Genomic DNA, 17,342 nt, shown 5'->3' on the forward strand with positions numbered 1-17,342 from the left:
TCTTCAAGAGCGCGGCCTACCCAGAACCACTTTTTCCTGTGCTGGGGCAGAGACAAGTAACAGCCGACCCCGGCAAACCAGCAATTCATCCAGTTAAGAACTAACTATCCCTATGAGCTTTATAAACCCAGGAAACAGGGGTTTTAAACGTCTTTTTTACCCCCGGGGACTATAAATTAAAGAAAAAGAAAAACATGCTTACTTAGTATATTGCAATCCACTGGAGGCCTCTATATCGTACATTGCCTGCTAAATTATTTGTTTCATAAAACTAAACAGTAGAGCAAGCCAGGAGTAGATTACAGTAATATTTTGGTTTGCATCTGTGTGTGTTGTTTTATGTGTATCACTGAAAAGTACTACAAATACTAAGATGGGGAGTTTGGTTTGGTTTTTTTGTTTGTTTTTTTTCCCCCTAGATTATTTTCCCTCACTGAATTGTAAAATGAAAACTTTTCCCAGGAGATTTTTCCTGAAGCTTTTCCCTGGAGATTTTTCCTGATATCTGCCAATCTGGTTGTTTTAGCTTAATACTTTTAAAATTGAGCACTCCTGATAAAGTGTGTAGTGTCATTACTTTGCAGTATACCCTCAGCTGTGGGTCTTATGCCACATTTGGTCTTGTTCCCATTTAAAGCAGGGAAAGGTAAATTCTGTTCCTGGATATGCAGGTGCCAGACCCAGCTGAACTGTAGGTACAAGAACTGGTTAGTTAACCTTCCTTTTCTTTTATCAGTCTGTCCATTTTTCGTAAGAAGTAAACCCTAAAAACTTCTGCTCAAGTTATTTTACCCTTCCATGTCCATATTTAATGATTTATAAAGTTGATAAAGTACCTTTACTAACCTATTCCTGCTGCCTGTTTTATTTAGTAATCAGTAGCAACATTTTTCCACACCATATAAATATGCATAAATAGTTAATTCAAATCCTGAATCCTGGAATCTTTCTGGTGAAAATCTCAGAGTACTTCAGAATCATTTTTAGAGTAGCCAGACCAAAGACATCTACGTATTTTTCTTACAGAATAATAATTTTATGAATGACTATATAACGCCTAATAGCTCTTCTAAAAGCTTGTATGGAACTGTAACAAGATGGGAATGGAATCTTTATCACACCAGTGATGATTTCATAATGAAACATGACATTAACTTATTTGTAGGCTTAAATATTCGTGCATCATATGGCATAATAAATACTCATCCTTTATATAAAGATAACATTAACATTGGGAAGTCAGAATTTTTTATTCCAATAAATGTTTTCCCAAGGCTTTCAGAAGTCCAAAGCAATCAAGTATACTTAAAATTTTTGTGATACAGAAAGTGATATTACCTAAATTGCTGTACAGCAGAGAGAGCAAATTAACAGAAAAAACATTCCTTTCCAGTATCATGATACACAATCATAATTGAGAAGTATTTGATGACTAAAGTAATTTTTAAGCAATAGATTTTAAATTGCTGCTGACCTCTTAAGTGCTGCAGTATACCAAGATGCTATCACCGAGGAAGATGCGATAAAGAATTACAAGGAGATACCACCACTTCTAGAGATGTTATCACTGTTCAGCCCATCTGTTCTGGCAGGACTTGCAAGGTCAGATGGTCCCAGTTCATCAAGTTAACAAAGTATGCACTTAGATCTAGGCAAACGTTCAAGCTCCTATGTGGTGCGTTGGATTAAATCACATATTAAACAGTGAGCTCTCCTGCACAGGGACTGATATAACTAAGCACTTCAGTTGCTTTTTAGACAAGAGTCCATACTGGTAAATAAATGGCAGGTGGTTCTGCATTTTTAATATAATTTATACTCCTTATTTTTGTTTAAATAGTATTGCCTTCAGTATGGACTGCACCTTTTGTGTCACTATACTGGGAGCCCACACAGTTCTTTCTCATCTTTCTGACATAACTTGAGTGCTGCCTCCAGCTGTTATCAAAAGTTCCTTCTATTTATTCAACCTTCAAAGTGCTGCCTGTGGACATACAACAGTCCTAGGCATTACTTTTTGCTGATGTACACTAATTTCCTTGGAGGTTTCTTTCCTTTTTTGTCAATGGCTAGCTCAAAAGAATTTCATATCATGTAGGTCAAAATTTTCTTAATAGATATTTGGCTCTTATTTAATCTACTTTATCAAATCTGTGGATGTCTCCTTTGGTGCACAACAAGAAGATACAAAGTCCAGTCACAGTGATGTCTCCTGAAAGCAGTCCAAGGTATCAGATTCCAATAGTTCAACAGCTGGCTTCTCCACTAACAACACTTCCCTTTAAATGATGCAAAGGCAGTGGAGTAATTCAGCAGGACTTGTTTACATTGGTTTCTTTCTGTTCTTCCTCATCCCACCAAAATATCCTCCTGTTGCTGCAACTGGATCTGCTCTACCACTGGTTTCAATGCGAGAAGGACCGGTGTAGGTGGATACAGAAGTTTCAAATGTCAAGTTATCTAGGCATTCGGTGTAGAACCATAATCTGCTGTTGTAGTATTAAAATCAGAAATCACATGAGAAGTAGCCCAGGATAAATGCAATCTAGGACTCTAGAAAAGAACTGGGGTTATGTGTTCTGGAACATTTATGTGACTTTGTATTGGCTGTTGTGTCTTTTTAGCCAAGCAGTAGAACTTGACTGGCATGTAGACTGTAATCAGAAATACATCATAAATCTGAAAAACTGCACTTAATCCTAATCTAGTATTAGAGTCAATCTTCAACTGCAGCTTTTAAAGAATGGTGAAAGGCCATTGACCTATTAGAGCGCTGTAGTCTTGTACCAAGAAACTCAAAATGTTTCCATCAAAACATTGGGGTCAGGTGCAGTTTGGAAGCATTGACAGCAGCTTACAGCATCAGGAGGTATGGGAGCATCCTGTAAGGCAGCAGGTCAGTCAATCAGGATTTTCCTGTGGCCTGAACAACAGGCTGAGAGTTTGTGTTGCTGTATTATAACAGAATAATTGAATAAGAACCTCCTGTGATCCAGACTGGGAGCTGGTGGTTGGAGAGGTTTTGAGTTGCATGTGCTGTGTGCCTTATGGTGGCACAAAAGGCTAGGGATGCTAAGCTTGAGATTCATCTTGCTCATCTTTGGTCTCTGATAATTAGGGATCTAGTTTAAGATTGTGGAATCAACAGGCAGCTGTGTATTAACAGTGAATTTTTCCTTATTGAATGCTTTGCTTAATATTAAATTTATTCTTGTCCTCTGCAGGAAAGAGTGTTCTTTCAGCAGCTACAGATAAAGCTAATTGATCTAGTCTTAGCATACATGCACAGATTCTTCTAGGAAACTGAACTCAAGGAAAATGAATTAAATTAAAAATTATTTGTCCTAAATCACAGAATGTATGCACCTGGTGGAGTGCAAAGCTGTTCTCTTTAATTTCCAATTTAACAATTAAATATGACAAATTGTCCTAAAGAACATGCCAGCCAGTGTGCTGTTTAATTATGTATCTCTGTATCTCTTTGACTAAATTCTGTATGTTAGTCTAGTACTGTCTATTTTTGCATTATAAATGCCTTCATATGCAAAATAAGAGACTGTTGATATCACTTTTCATCTCCCTGTAATCTTGAACAAATGGATTAGTGTTATATTGGTAATACTTCTTGAGGGTGCTCTGGAATTTCTCATCTGTATTTGAAAAATTATGAGTCAATGTTCAATCAGCAGGAAATTCCTGGGTTTTGATACTTCATAGAAGTGTTAAACAAACAAGCAAATAAACAAACAAGCAAATAACAAATCTTGGAGATTGTTGTAAAGTCCCCTACCAGAAATACCTCGAGGTTTAAATGTGCAAAGTAGGCAATCTGATTTTCATGTAAATAAGTTGCAAACATTTTGAAGTGACAATATTTAATATTTAGTTTCCATTTTCCTTCAATGTTTTGTTAATGCAAAAAAATTATTATGCTTAGACTGATTTTTGTTTGTATTCATCAAAATGAGCATATATTAGCATTTATAAATGCTCAATGAATGGATGCCCTAGCTCTGAAATCTAATTTAATATGCATGAGAACAGAGGATAAGCTTTGTCAGTATGCAAAAGTAAAATCTTTATGAAAGCATCTGCATTTGTGAATATTGAGATTGCACTACAGCTACTGCTTTGTGGAATTCTAGATTGTATTAACTACTGAGTCCAATGCATTGAGATGTTTGCTCTTTGCTCTGAAATCCTAGCAAGTGAGACTGGGAAAACATGGACACTCAGTACTACTCTATAAGAGAAATATATCAGGACTTCACAGAGTGTTTTGCCTGAATAAGTGAGATTTATAAGCTTCACCTTTTGAAAAGAAGATAGCTCTAGAGTAAAATAACTATTTCACTTCTTTAAAGTCAGTGAGACAAGTGTAGCTTTTTTCCAGAAGTTCTTAATTTGTAATTTGTATGACTGTTTATTTAGGCTGTCCCATAGTTAAATATTTTTTTCTTATAGAAGTATCCTTTCATAAATATTTTTTCCCTTCACTTAGAATTGGGAAGGAGTTCTCTTCCCCTAAACTTATTTCCAAAGTACAGCACTTGTAACATCTTCTTCTCACATACAGGAGTGCTGTACTCTACTCTTGCTGTGGAATAGATGTTTTGGAGGCCGTCAAGTGTATTTTAAGCATGTGACAGAGTCATTATGCTTCACACAGTAATTCCCAAGCCATTTGCAGTGTGTGAAGAGATAGCACTACAGTTTTGAGTGTTGTGCTGGGATATGAAGCGGGAATTTCAGTGTTTAGATATTTTTGAGGAAAAAAGAACTGGAAAAAGAATGGGAAACAATATTGATGTCTTATTTTGCACCAAAACAGTGCTCTGGAGGGTGAAAACCTTGCAGACCTAGCACAATTCACAAGCCTACATCATATTCCAGGGCTGGAAAGTGCCAGATGCTGCCAAAAAATATATATACTTTGGCAAGGGAAATGCTTTGCTGAAGAGAAATTCACTACTGCAAGAATAGCCAGGTTTATCAGGGTTTAGGACAAGCTAATTAGAAGCCAGTAGGTCATTGCTAAATCTGAATATTGCGCCTTAAAGTGCATTGAGGAGGGCAATGATAATACAGACATCCATCCATAATGAAAATACATCCTCTCCTCTTATACATGCTCTCACAGGAGATAATTACTACTTAGTCTTGTGTATGGTGGAAGTAGGAACAGTCATGATAGAACCTTTCATAACCTTCTTATCCCAAGCCAGTGTAAAACTGCATTTTATTTGGATTACCTAACTGGGTGAAATATAGCATTGTACATACAACTGAGTGAAATTGTAGCATTGCTGAAGTCACTGGTAAATTAGTGCAGTCAGGATTATGTCTTGATGAATCAGATGGCAGCAGTTACTTATATATAACCTGATCCAAGGTCTGCTAAAATCAATGGAAAGATTTCCACTGTCCTTAGTGGGCTTTTCAACATGTAGTTATTGAACACTTGCTATTTATTCCAACTTTAAAGCTCAGTAAGTAAATGTTATCTTAGTGGCATCTAAAGAGATTTCAGGGAATGGATGTGATGAGATTCCTTGAAGGAAGTAAGAAGAGGAGGATACTGATGTACAGTGTGAAGCTGAATGACTGATACGTGCTTAATGCCACTGACCACACAACACTCACTACATTGCTTTGCACTTTGTAATCAGAATTTTTAGCTCTAAAGTTACTCTTTCTCAGCTGTAGGTTGAGAAATGAAAGAAAATAGCAAATGACAAACATGGTACTCTAGCTTTTGCATTTTGGCATCATCATCTGCTTAGAGGCAGAAGGTGGGAATGGCTGTTCCAAGTCCCATTGAATACATTTCCCATTGTAGGAGTGCACGTATTGGCATACATTACAATTTTAATTTCTACAGAATAGTCCTTACAGGAGGATTAAGTAGGTAGGCACAGGCCAATGTCATCTAAAAAAGAGGGAGACAACTTTCATTTCCTTATTATAAGCAAGTACTGATTTGACAGCAGCTGAACATGAGCCAGCAGTGGCCCAGGTGGCCAAGAAGGCCAGTGACATCCTGGTTTGAATCAGCAACAGTGTGGCCAGCAGGACCAGGGCAGTGATGGTCCCTCTGCTCCTGGTGAGGTCACACTTGCAGTGCTGTGCTCACTTTGGGGCCCCTCACTACAAGAAAGGCATTGAGGTTGTGTCCGGAGAAGGGCAGGGAGCTGGGGAAGGGTCTGGGACACCAGTCTGATAAGGAGCAGCTGAGGGAGAGAGCTGGGAATGTTTAACCTGGAGAAAAGGAGACTCAAGGGAGACCTCATCACTCTCTACAACCACCTGTAACGAGGCTGTAGTGAGATGAGGGTTGCTTGATTTTCACTTCTTCCAAGTAAAAAGTGATAGGAAAAGGGGAAATGGCCTCAAGAAGTACAAAGGGAGGTTCAGGTGGGATGTCAGGAAAAATTTCTTCACTGAAAGGGTGGTCAAGTGTTGGAACAGACTGATCAGGGGAAGATGGAGTCACCACCCCTGGAAGTGCTCAAAAAATCTGTAGGCACTTTGTGACATGGTTTAGTGAGCAAGGTGGTATGCAGTCAAAGGCTGGACTTGATCTTGAAGGTCTTTTCCAATCTTAATGGTTCTGAAGGTGTGGCAATAGAAGAGAAAGTAGGAGGGGAAAAGAAGGTAAGGCCAGTAAGGGCCTGGCTCACTCCTCACTGACACCATTAACTTCAGTGGGCTTGCTCTAACGTGCTGTGAGGTCTGTCTAGGAAGGTCTCACATCATTGCCAGGGGCTTTGCCAGGGAAAAGCGTCCAACCTTGTGCAATGATGCAGCAACAGAGCCTAAGGAATGAACAAGATTCATTTTTGTGCCTATGAAGTCCTGAATCTTTAGACTTTGCTATTGAACTTTTCTGTACAATGACATTAATTACTCCAGAAGTTACTTTGAGCATGGTCAGATGACTTAATGCTTTTGGTGAAAGTCCAGCATGTAGTTTTCCTACAGCCAACAGTTTAGATGTGAATAATTTCCCCCCAAAAATAATTTTTTATTGTTTGCTACTTTTTGCCATATTGGGATGCTTTTACTTGTGAAGATGGACTTGCAAGATTCCTGATTAGAAAGTACAAATTAACCACTACATTCAGAAGGGAAATTAAGATAGAAAGATTGAGACAGATTCTTTGATCTTCTGAGATGCTAAAGAGTACTGTGCCCTAAATTACAAAAGCTCTTTGTAGAGAAAGATAAGAACTAAATTTGAGTAATATTTATGGAATCTAACTATCAATTATTTACACCAGAGAAGGCTGTGTCACTGCCAGGAACTGAACCTACATCAACATAAGCACCAGGCTTTAACTATATACCTGTCTTTCTTTAACCACATTTTTGAGTCAGTTGGACATGTTAAAATATAATCTTGAGATGAAACATTCATTTGAGGTCATGATGCTCCCGTTAAATTTGTCAAAGGAGATAAAAGTGAAGCTTTCCAGGGGAGTACAGAGTCATTAGGGAGTGAGGATGAGGTCATTGGGATGAGAAAGGGACAGTGCATTGTGGCTGGAAAAAAACCCAGAACTAAAGCTAGCTAGAATATGGTCACATTTGGTTCATCTTTCTCTCACACTATCAGTTGTAGCTCCACCCTTTAGTGATTTGGTTTTGCAAGTAGAAGCTAAGAAAATCAATTCTAGTGGAAGGAACATAGAGAAAAAGAAGCCAGTTCTGTATAAGATGAAACTACACTTGCTGTCCTTGTCCTTCCAGCTCACCCTGTTATTGCTTAAGACATGCAGGGAGATTATAAAGGAACACTGGTATAGTGCAGGGAGAAATTAGTTCCAGTATAACACCTTAAGTACCAAAACTACAGTTTCTGTAGGATCCTTGAAAATAGAAATACTTGTAAGCAGTAAAGCTGTTTTATGAAACAAAGAGGATGCAATCCTTCTTTTGTGGGGCTGACAATCCCCTCTACAGTCACACTTCCTAAAAGGGAATGCAGTTTCTGAATAAATTTTCTTTCAGTTCTCACTTGCTAAGTTTCAGTGGCCTTTTCAGGGAAGTTCAAAGATTTTAAAAGTTCATTTCTATTAAAAGAAAAGTTTTTATAAATAACCAGAATTATTACTTTATTTTATTATTTTTATTCCAACTTAAGTTTGATTAATGATTGAAAGTTTTGCATCAGTTAAAGAGGCTTTTGAATGGCTTCTCTTATTTTGCAATCCTGTTGTCCTTTTGCTTCACCAGGCTTCTTCTCTGGGTCATAGGGGAATACTATAAACTTTAAAAGGGCTGTGGCAATGTTGATCTGGCCTTTAAATTTTAGGTACTCCCTGACTTTTCTTGAGCCACAATATCCACAATTATTTAAGCAAGTGGCTCCAGTTCAGCAGAAAAGCAGTAGGATGAATAACTATTCTGATAAGTGTGTAGAGTTTTGCATTTCTCTTATAGGTGCCATAATGTGTAAGCTTAATGGTGACTCTGTAAATCCTGTTAGATGTACTTTGTCTGCAAAATCATTCTTCCCAGTGCTTGGCCAGTGTTTTTCACATCATGTCATCCACTTTGTCTGAACTTAGGATCTATGGTGGTTATTTATAAAAAAGTATTGTGGAAAAAATTCTTAGGCATCACTGGCCAGTGGAGGGCTTACAAGTTGTCAGAGCAAATGAGAAAGTAGAACCAAGTAATTCCTATAAAATGCATTTCTAAAGGATCTCCTGTTGGTTATTAAAAATCACAGTCCTTTTTAATTCTCAGGTCTTCAACACCTATCACTCATTTTTTATTCTTTACATGATAAAAAATCTCAAAGCCTGGAGGACTTTGAACAAATCTTTTGATCATCTGAAAGCAGAGATTCTGGGTTTTGTCTTGGACATAGACATCAGTATGAATATCTTTAGTGTGAGTCTTTAGATATTTAGTTCTAAGGTTATAAGTTATTAGCTGTGTTTGAGATTAAGAACCCTGTATTCCAATTAAGAGTTAAGATGTACAAAGGAAAATGTTCAGGCAAACCCTGTTTGTACCCAGAATTTGGCTTAATAAGATCATAAATATCTTCAGATAACTAGCCTTAAGTAAGTAGTTAATTGTAGTTAATCCTACAATTAAATCTGGTATTGATATACATAAACTGAATCAAATAGCATAGAAAAAAAAGCCTCCATACAAGAAAGCCACCTAAACACCAACCTCCTTGAAATTTTTTCGTTTTTGCTTCTTCTATCTGATTGGGTACAACTGAAGGAGTTGGAGAATGTCCAGGTGAGGTTAAATTATTTTTCAGATATTAGATGTGTGGTTGATATTCATTTAATAACATATCCAAATCAGCTTTCTCATTATCTACTCAAATGTCATTGAAAAAATGAAAAAATACTTGCAACCTCCTGCACTATTAGTGTTTATACAGTTTACAATATTTCTTTCTTTCTTTTAGGTCTTCTGTAGCAAAACCTTTTAGAGTTCTTTCCATTGAGAGAGATTTTTTTGGATAAAATATGACCATTGCTCTCACTGAAAATTTGGGCAAAATGTATCCCAAATTAAATTGAATTTTTTGTGGTTTGGGAAAGTTGGATTAATTTTTTCCTTTGTTTTTTTTCTTCTAAATTCCTCTAAACTCCTCACTGCTTGCCAGAAAAGGAGGTGCCAAAACAATCCAAGGAGGATGTGCATTCTCTCCAGAAGTGAGCAGTACAGCAAGTTTAGTGAGTGTGGCTGTTCACTCATTTTCCCCATTTGTGAAATTTAGAAAAGTTTCATGTCTGCAACCAGGATAAAATCCTAAATGGAAGGACAATGAAGTCAGTTCCACAATTCTTCTTGTCTAAAATGGGTCTGAGTTTTCCCTTCTTTGTTTCTAAATGATTACCTAAACTGAATCTCTTGTGATTTGGCTTAATTATTTTCAATTTCTCATCATCTGTTAGTTGGTTGTGTCTCTCATGTGTTCTTTCTTGACTACTTCTGATACCATTTCAAAACTTTTCTAACGAACTTTCTAAACTCATTCCAGAATTCTAGGTGTTCTTTGTTTATCCCTCTAGCAGTTAGACAGCAGGGCATTAAATACATTGCTATCAATTTAAACTTCATAGTTGTTTTGACTTTCCATTCAGCGTCGTAAAACTGCTATGCAATCAACTGTGATCACTCTAAAGACAATACCCACAAAAATAAATTATTGCATATGATTTTCTCTATGCAGCTTCAGAACAGTATTGCTTTAAACCAGATACATTTAATGTATGTCTCCTTTAGAACTGGTGACAATAAAATAAACAACCTCCTTGCTGTTTGTTTTTTCCCTCTAATCTTAATGATACAAAGCATAAACCAGAAGGTTTTTATACAGAAATAGCTGCACATTATGGACCTGTGTGGGACTGAATATCTTTCTCTCTTTGTCTATCTCTCTCTACTTGCATGGCTGTGATCTTTTGCCATACTACCACTTGCAAATAGATCTGAGCACTGGAATATCCTGGATATGGTTACATTATAGTGCAAACTGGCTATGTCTTTGGAAGATTTGAATTATTCTGTGATAACTGATAAATTTTACCGTAGTACATAAGATTTTCAAAAAGGGTTTCTGTCCTTTCAATTGCTCACATCAATTGCTCTTAAGGTCATGGTCTATTGAAAAACTTAAACAAAATATTTATCTGACAAGGGCTGCAGTTTATTTCTATATTATTCTCAAGTTTTTGGATTTTTTTTTTAAATTAAGACTGTCTTTATGGTGAGTCATACATTATGACATATATGTTTGTTTCTTTTTTTTTTTTACTTCAGGTCTGAGATCCAGGAGGCTTTTTAATTGTTGAATCTCCTGGGCAGTGTGTGCTGTTGAAATGCCTGAAGACTGACAGTGACATTATTCATAGCTGTTGTTCTCCTGTGTTATTTGTGTACAAATTATGGCCTGTAGGTCCATTTCTTATTCACACTAGAGGGCTCCTTCACACTTGCTTAGCAGTGTGGCAGCACCTACAAGTCAGAGCAGTGAAAACATGCTGCAGTGCAAGGGTTTGCCTGCATTTCAGGACATAACAGGCTCCTGTGTCTTTCCCTCACAGAAATTGCTTCTGCATATTGTAGCACTGGCACCTCATGAGCAGTGTCAGACTGTTCTGTGGTAATTTTCTCTCCTTCTTACCACAAGGTGGGAAGAACAGAAACACTACAGAACTATTTCTGAGAAAAGAGAAGTTAAGATTTGCTTCCTGTTGAACCTAAAGGTACTCAAGAGAATAATAAATGTCATAATCAAGCCAGCTGATAAACTGCAAATCTTACCTTGAATGTTTCCTAAAATTAGGTAAGATAGTTGGACACTATTGAAAATCATTTGGACTTGTCTTTCTGCATTGGAGTGGAGGAGTTAATTTAATTTCAGTACTGGGGACTAGTGTTTTTATAGTTGAGGAAAATGCTTGTGCTAACTCTGCATGTTGCAGTAGTCTTTCCTGTCAGTATTTGTATCTTAGCCTACAGTAGATCAGATAACACAAAATAACTAGAAAATTAGAAGAAAGCTTAACTGTTGGAAGAAGTTACCCCCATGTGACAACTATTCTTGACCTTTTTTTAAGACTAGAATTTCAGGTAATTTCAGTCATCAGCTGTAAATACAGCTCTGAAATTTGAAAACTAAGTTGGTAGAGGAGATGTGAAAATCAGGAAGCAAAACACTTCTCAAACATCTGTCCTGTTCTCTGTTATCTGTCCTCTATTTCACAACATGATTAGTTTTCTTAATTTTCTATACAGAAATTTCTTAGTATTAATCAGATTCAGCTTTCTTAATGTCTAATTTAAGTGAAGTGTTATGGCAGAAAAACCTGAAATTTGCTGACAAAATAGCTGTGTGCTATGGTTCAGTAAACTTTTGATTTTCTAAAATAATTGAAATCTCTTCAGTGTGAATGGCTGCATAGAAAACAGTGTCTATTCAAGTAACAATATTGGAAATTGTTCCCAAAACACTGAGTTGTGTTGATATTTTAAAACACTGCTACTGTTTTCCACAGCTTCAGCACTCAAGCTCTGCCCTGCTCTATGTCAGCTTCATGCTTGGGAAATGTCACTGGAGTGACAGCTGGCGAAGTGAAGGCAAAGAGCAGAGAAGCAGCACTGGAAAAGGCAAAGAGCAGAGACAAAGCACTGAAAAAAAACCACTTGGAACATATTCCTGTGTTGTAGGGAGAAAGGATGCCAAAAATAAAGAAAGCAGCACATGGGTTTTAGTGTGCACATGTTCTATCCTATGTAAAAGACTGTTCAGTGCTGGTTGTATTTAAACATCCGTGCACCATGGGCAGCACATTTGTCAGGACTCCTTGCGATTCTTCAATAAAGCAGCAACAGGGAAGATTATCTTTCTCCTGCTCCAGGGTGACGTCACTGCACCGATAAGTAGGACTTAGAAAAGGTTTATGTACTTAGCACTAGATTTAAAGAATATAATGCTCCTTTTAGTATAGTAATTTCTAGCTCTACTAATTTTCAATGTTTATCTTGCAAGATTGTTAGGAAATTCAGAAATCATTTCTCTGGCTGGAGAGGAAAAGAGTGGGGTGATCTAAGGATAAATAAGCTTTCTGCTGTGGAGTTCCTCTACCACTGTATCACATCTGGCAAGTGTCCACAAGGTCTCTCAAAGTGATATGTTGTAAAATTGCTAAAAATGTACTCTTTGAAGACTCAAAATATTGTTAAATTTTTGTATTGAAGTTGGTAGTAGTCATTGAGTACTTGTTTCCTAATAGAACAGACATTTCTAATTTATTATTTCACATTTTAAACTTTCACATTAGGCACCATACTGGATCAAGAGAAAGTATCAGTGACAGGACACTTGTTCTTTCCTTTTAATCAAAAGAAAACAGATATTATTGTACCATGTCCTGCATCTAGCTCAGATTAGTTTTGACTCATTTCCTTACAGAAATTGCTGAAAACGCTCCAGAGTTCTTCATGGACAATTCATTCATTATTGTCTCATTGCTCTGGCACAATTATATTAAGTTGTATTTAGTGGCTGGAAAAAGAGAAAGATGAAGAGTTAGCCCTTCTGGATGGGCTATATGGCATCTGCTATAGCTCAAACTGGAGTCAGTGGGGGGCAGCCCAATCCCTAAAGAGCAGTTCATCCTGATTTACTGCACAAAGTACATATAAGTGTTTGAGAATTAAATACTTCTGCAAAAGCAAACTAAATATCCACTATCATCATCTGAGCAACAGAACAAAAAATGTCGTAATCATACACATAAATTCTGATTGTTTGGCATGGTAACTAATTGTTGGAGAAGGTCAAGACACCTAATCTCCAGATTGCCTGACATTTGCTAATTTTAATCTCTGCCTTAATGCTGTTATAACTTAACCAAAAGTTAACTGTCTGCATTTCAGGTTTTGTGAATTGTGCATATTCTACAGGTTCATGAGGTGTTTTGTTTTCTTCTTGTAGAGGAGTTGGAAAGAAAAAGGTGCAGCTAAAACCACTGAGTCATTTCTGACAGTAAGATTGGAAGCTATACAATTTTGCCCCTGTTAAAATGTACTCCCCTCCTCCCTGAAGTGTAGGCCTGTTTTACTGAATAACTTTTGTTCTTCCACCATGTGAAGGTGGAATTTGGGGAAGAGGCAAAAAGGAATCATGGTTCAGGTTGGAAGGGATCTTAAAGATCATCTAGTTCCAACTCCCCTGGAGATTACTTTGGTTCAGATGTTTTTCTTGTTATACTTCCCTCACGATAATTTCAAGGAATTGTCATCTAGCAACTTTCCTGCTGTTTAGAGTGGCTGCTGTCATTTGTTACTGCTGCCATAGGTGAACCTGCTGCCTGATATTGACATTTCCCCATCTGAACACTGACGTGAGGTTTCTCTTAAAAACATTTTTTCTTGGAATCTACTGGTACTGGAGTTAAACAAGGTGTGGCTGCTTTGTGGTCAGGTGGGGTGGTGTGGGTGTTTCTGTAGAGATGCTTCACAGTCTGCACCAACCAGGGCTGCAAAATCGATATTTGTGTATCTGTCCACTGATGGGCAATGGCTACTACCGGGGCAGTCACTGCCCAACCCAGACCTGGTAAGGAAAATGTGACAAGGTTGCATGTGCTGTGCGTTTGTGAGAGCAGAACTGTCCTTGAAACCTGGTTCAAAGATGATTCACCCTCAAAGGAGTCAAAGTCCTAGTTCAGGTAAGGTAGCTGCCAAACACAGAACTTTGTTAGCAACTTTTAAAGGCTCCTCTGTCTTAAATTACATTTTGTTCTGATTCATTGTTGTCACCTCTTTTTAGATGAGGCTTTTCTGCCTTTTTTGTAACACCTTTCTCTTATTGCTAATTCTCACCTCCCTATCTCCTTGATGCAATTCTTGATGTTGTATAATGAAAGTTTTTAGAAGAACTGTATTAGAGTGTTGCCTCCTTTAAATTCATGATGGATACCTCAAAGCTCTAAGACTTTTTTTTTTTCCTATTGTTTCTACATTAAGAATACTGGAAACTTTTGAAAAGAGTTTCTATTAAATTTGAAACAGTAAAAATTTTCTCATGTGATTTCTCCAAGTCAAAATTATTTAACAGTTCTGAAAAATAATGCCTTCACAGTTCATCAGCACAATTTTGACCTAGCAATGATAGATATCCTAAATACAGGGAAGTCACTCACTTCAGAAAATTAATCTCATGGGAATATTGATAGATATGGGACTAGGAAAAGAGCATGCAAGGAAAGTGTGCTGTTCTCTGAGGTAGTTCTTTGGATTTATTGGCAGAATGCTGTGGAAAATAAAAGAAATTGCTTACTAGGCTCTACCACTTTATTGAGAGGATGCGAAGGAAGTGTGAAAAGTGGAATGTGTGGGGGAATTAGAGTGAGAGCAGAGTATTTTGTTGCTGGCAGATGTGTGCTAGGCTTCACCATTTTACTGGGGTGGTACAATTTAGTTGTTATGACACATCCAGGAAGAAAAACAGAAAACACGAGCTGGAGGCTTGGAGAAAATTAAATGATGATGACTCAGAACTTACACCCCAAAGTAAAATGAAAATTGAAACATTGCACCAATTTGTTTAGAAGAGAAATATGATGCATACATGAAAAAATGAGCTTCCTTCAAGTTATTGGAGCTTTGCACTGATCTTTAGATGAGGAGGGTAATATTAGAAAGTTAGTGTCAAGGTGAAAGGCAAGGATGATCATGGATAAGCTACAAACTGAGCTTATATTTTTGCTGTCATTTTCTTTTCAAAGTATTCTTTTTGTTCATTGTGCAGTCAGCCCCACATCTGCTTCTGCTGAAAACAGAGGAAAAGTGTTTCAGTGCCTAAAAGTGTTATTGTTTGACTCGTTTGGCTGGGAGAATGAGTCTCAAGTAACCTATGAACTCTGTGCCATATTCCTGCAGTAAGCAGAGGGCCTGCTGGGGTGATCTACTTAACTTGCCATTAAGTTTTATGTAAACTGTTATAACATTGTTTTTAAAAGGGTTTGCAGGATTCTCTGCAGTAATATGGCATATATTAACTTCTAGACTGAAAGTAGTAGCCAATTTGTATCCCTTATGTAAACAGATGTATTTTTTTTTGTATTTACTGAACTGTCTTCCTAAGTTTGATAGGCTGTTACCTATAATTTATCATCAGTACTGCAATGTGACATTTAGCTTAAAACTTTAACCCTTGCAGTATTTAGGTTGTATGTGGGTGAGCTTCTAAAAAGTAGTATTGCGTTGGGCCTGAGTTGTTACCTGACTCAGGGGATTTCAAAAGCAGTTTTAAAAGGTGAATAAACATCATTGCCTCATTTTCACACGTGGTGAAAGTTAGACAAATACAGATAAAATTAGTTGGTTCAAGGTTATGTAAACCAGTTAGTCCCACAGCCAGAAATAGTCCTAACCCTCCCACCTGCTTACTCTTTATCTATTTTCTATCTAAAGAAACACTTTGTCTCTTCTGAAATATAGAAGATGGTTTACACAAATTAGGCTTCTCATATTAGAAAGTCTAATTTCTGGATTCTTGGAATGCACAGAAAGGGACTGTGCTAGTCATAACTGCATACTGCTGGACTCCTACATTTCAACATCTCATAATTTCTTTTTCATGGTTGCAAAATGTATTATTAAATTTTCTGTACATGTGAGAATTTGGCTAGCAAGAAGATCATCTTACGCAGCATATCAATCAAGTGACTGTGGGTTTGACTCTGTAAGTAATCTTGTCCAGAAGTCTTGTGCGCTGTAAGTAGCGTTTATAATTACCTGGTGTTGAAAGGCAAGATGGTGGTCTGGTTACCAGAGAAATTCAGGTATTTTTATCTTTGCCAAAGAAGCTGTAGTACTGTCTACCCAAGACAATGATGTTGCATGGAGCACATCACCCCTTCTGAAAATGTAGCCTCAAATCTCACTGAACACAGGCCAGCCTAAGGGGCACAGTGAGCTTTTATTTCACATTTTTATGCATCATAAAGACAGTGCTGGTGTTCTCCTTGATGGATTATCAGGAGGGCAAAGGCTACATCACACAGGCTGCTGACTGTGATCACAGAAAGCACAATCAGACCGACATTCGTTCCTCTGGTTTGTAGCTCCAACATGCTGATATTCCAAAAGGACGGATAATGGATAACACCAGCTACTCCACACCACATGTCACCAGAGGCAAGGGGTATGTGTCATTCCCTTTACTAGTACCTGGCAGTGCTGAGCTCTGTTTATCACCAGCCACTTGGCAACAAGGACTATTCTTGGTCAGGGTTTTGCTGTTGCCCTGCAGAGCAGCTACTCTGGAATTTCTGCAGCTCACAGGAACGAGGCAATTCCTGTTGTTCCAGTGAGAAGATAATGTTTCCCTGGAAGGCCACTTAGGGTTGAAATAAAGGAGAGGAGGATTACATTCCCAATTTCTGTTACATGTTGTTCTCCATCGCTTGTAGTTGTTGGACCAAACCTGTATTAAACTCACTTGCGCTGATACCTGCACCATTTACTCAGCAATTCAGGTGTGCTTTGGGTTATATTTTTTTTTTACTATTGATTGCATATATTTTGGTGCTTTTTGGCCCATATTCAATGTAAAAGCCCAAGTGTTTTGCTGTCCATTAAAATGATCACGATTAGCTCTCTTACTAGACTGTATCGTTGTGAATTAGATTGGTGATGAAACCTTTTCTGTGTTTGTTGTCTGAATCCAAACTTCCAATGTTAACATTGGCTTAACAAGCTTTATATTTTCTGCTTCCATTAGACAAAATACAAAGAGCTCATATTTCAAAATAAATCTCCTGAACTGTACTTTATTTAATAGCTGACACAGC

At 37.5% G+C, this 17,342-nt stretch overlaps 1 protein-coding gene and 2 long non-coding RNA genes across 5 annotated transcripts in view; 1 reads left to right on the forward strand and 2 right to left on the reverse strand.

Annotated features, from left to right (window-relative positions):
• IGF1 (insulin like growth factor 1) overlaps positions 1-17,342 on the reverse strand; it is a 52,518-nt gene that overhangs the window by 14,651 nt on the left and 20,525 nt on the right. The window lies entirely within an intron of this gene.
• Positions 15,218-16,713, reverse strand: LOC135300967 (uncharacterized). The gene is made up of 2 exons (XR_010362713.1): positions 16,285-16,713; positions 15,218-15,316 (listed from the first exon to the last, which is right to left on the reverse strand). It is a non-coding gene; the product is annotated as an uncharacterized LOC135300967 (long non-coding RNA).
• LOC135300965 (uncharacterized) lies at positions 16,541-16,928 on the forward strand. Its single transcript, XR_010362710.1, has 2 exons — positions 16,541-16,693; positions 16,781-16,928. It is a non-coding gene; the product is annotated as an uncharacterized LOC135300965 (long non-coding RNA).

Source organism: Passer domesticus, chromosome 5, assembly GCF_036417665.1.
Source record: "Passer domesticus isolate bPasDom1 chromosome 5, bPasDom1.hap1, whole genome shotgun sequence".
In the NCBI taxonomy this organism is placed as follows: Eukaryota; Metazoa; Chordata; class Aves; order Passeriformes; family Passeridae; genus Passer; species Passer domesticus.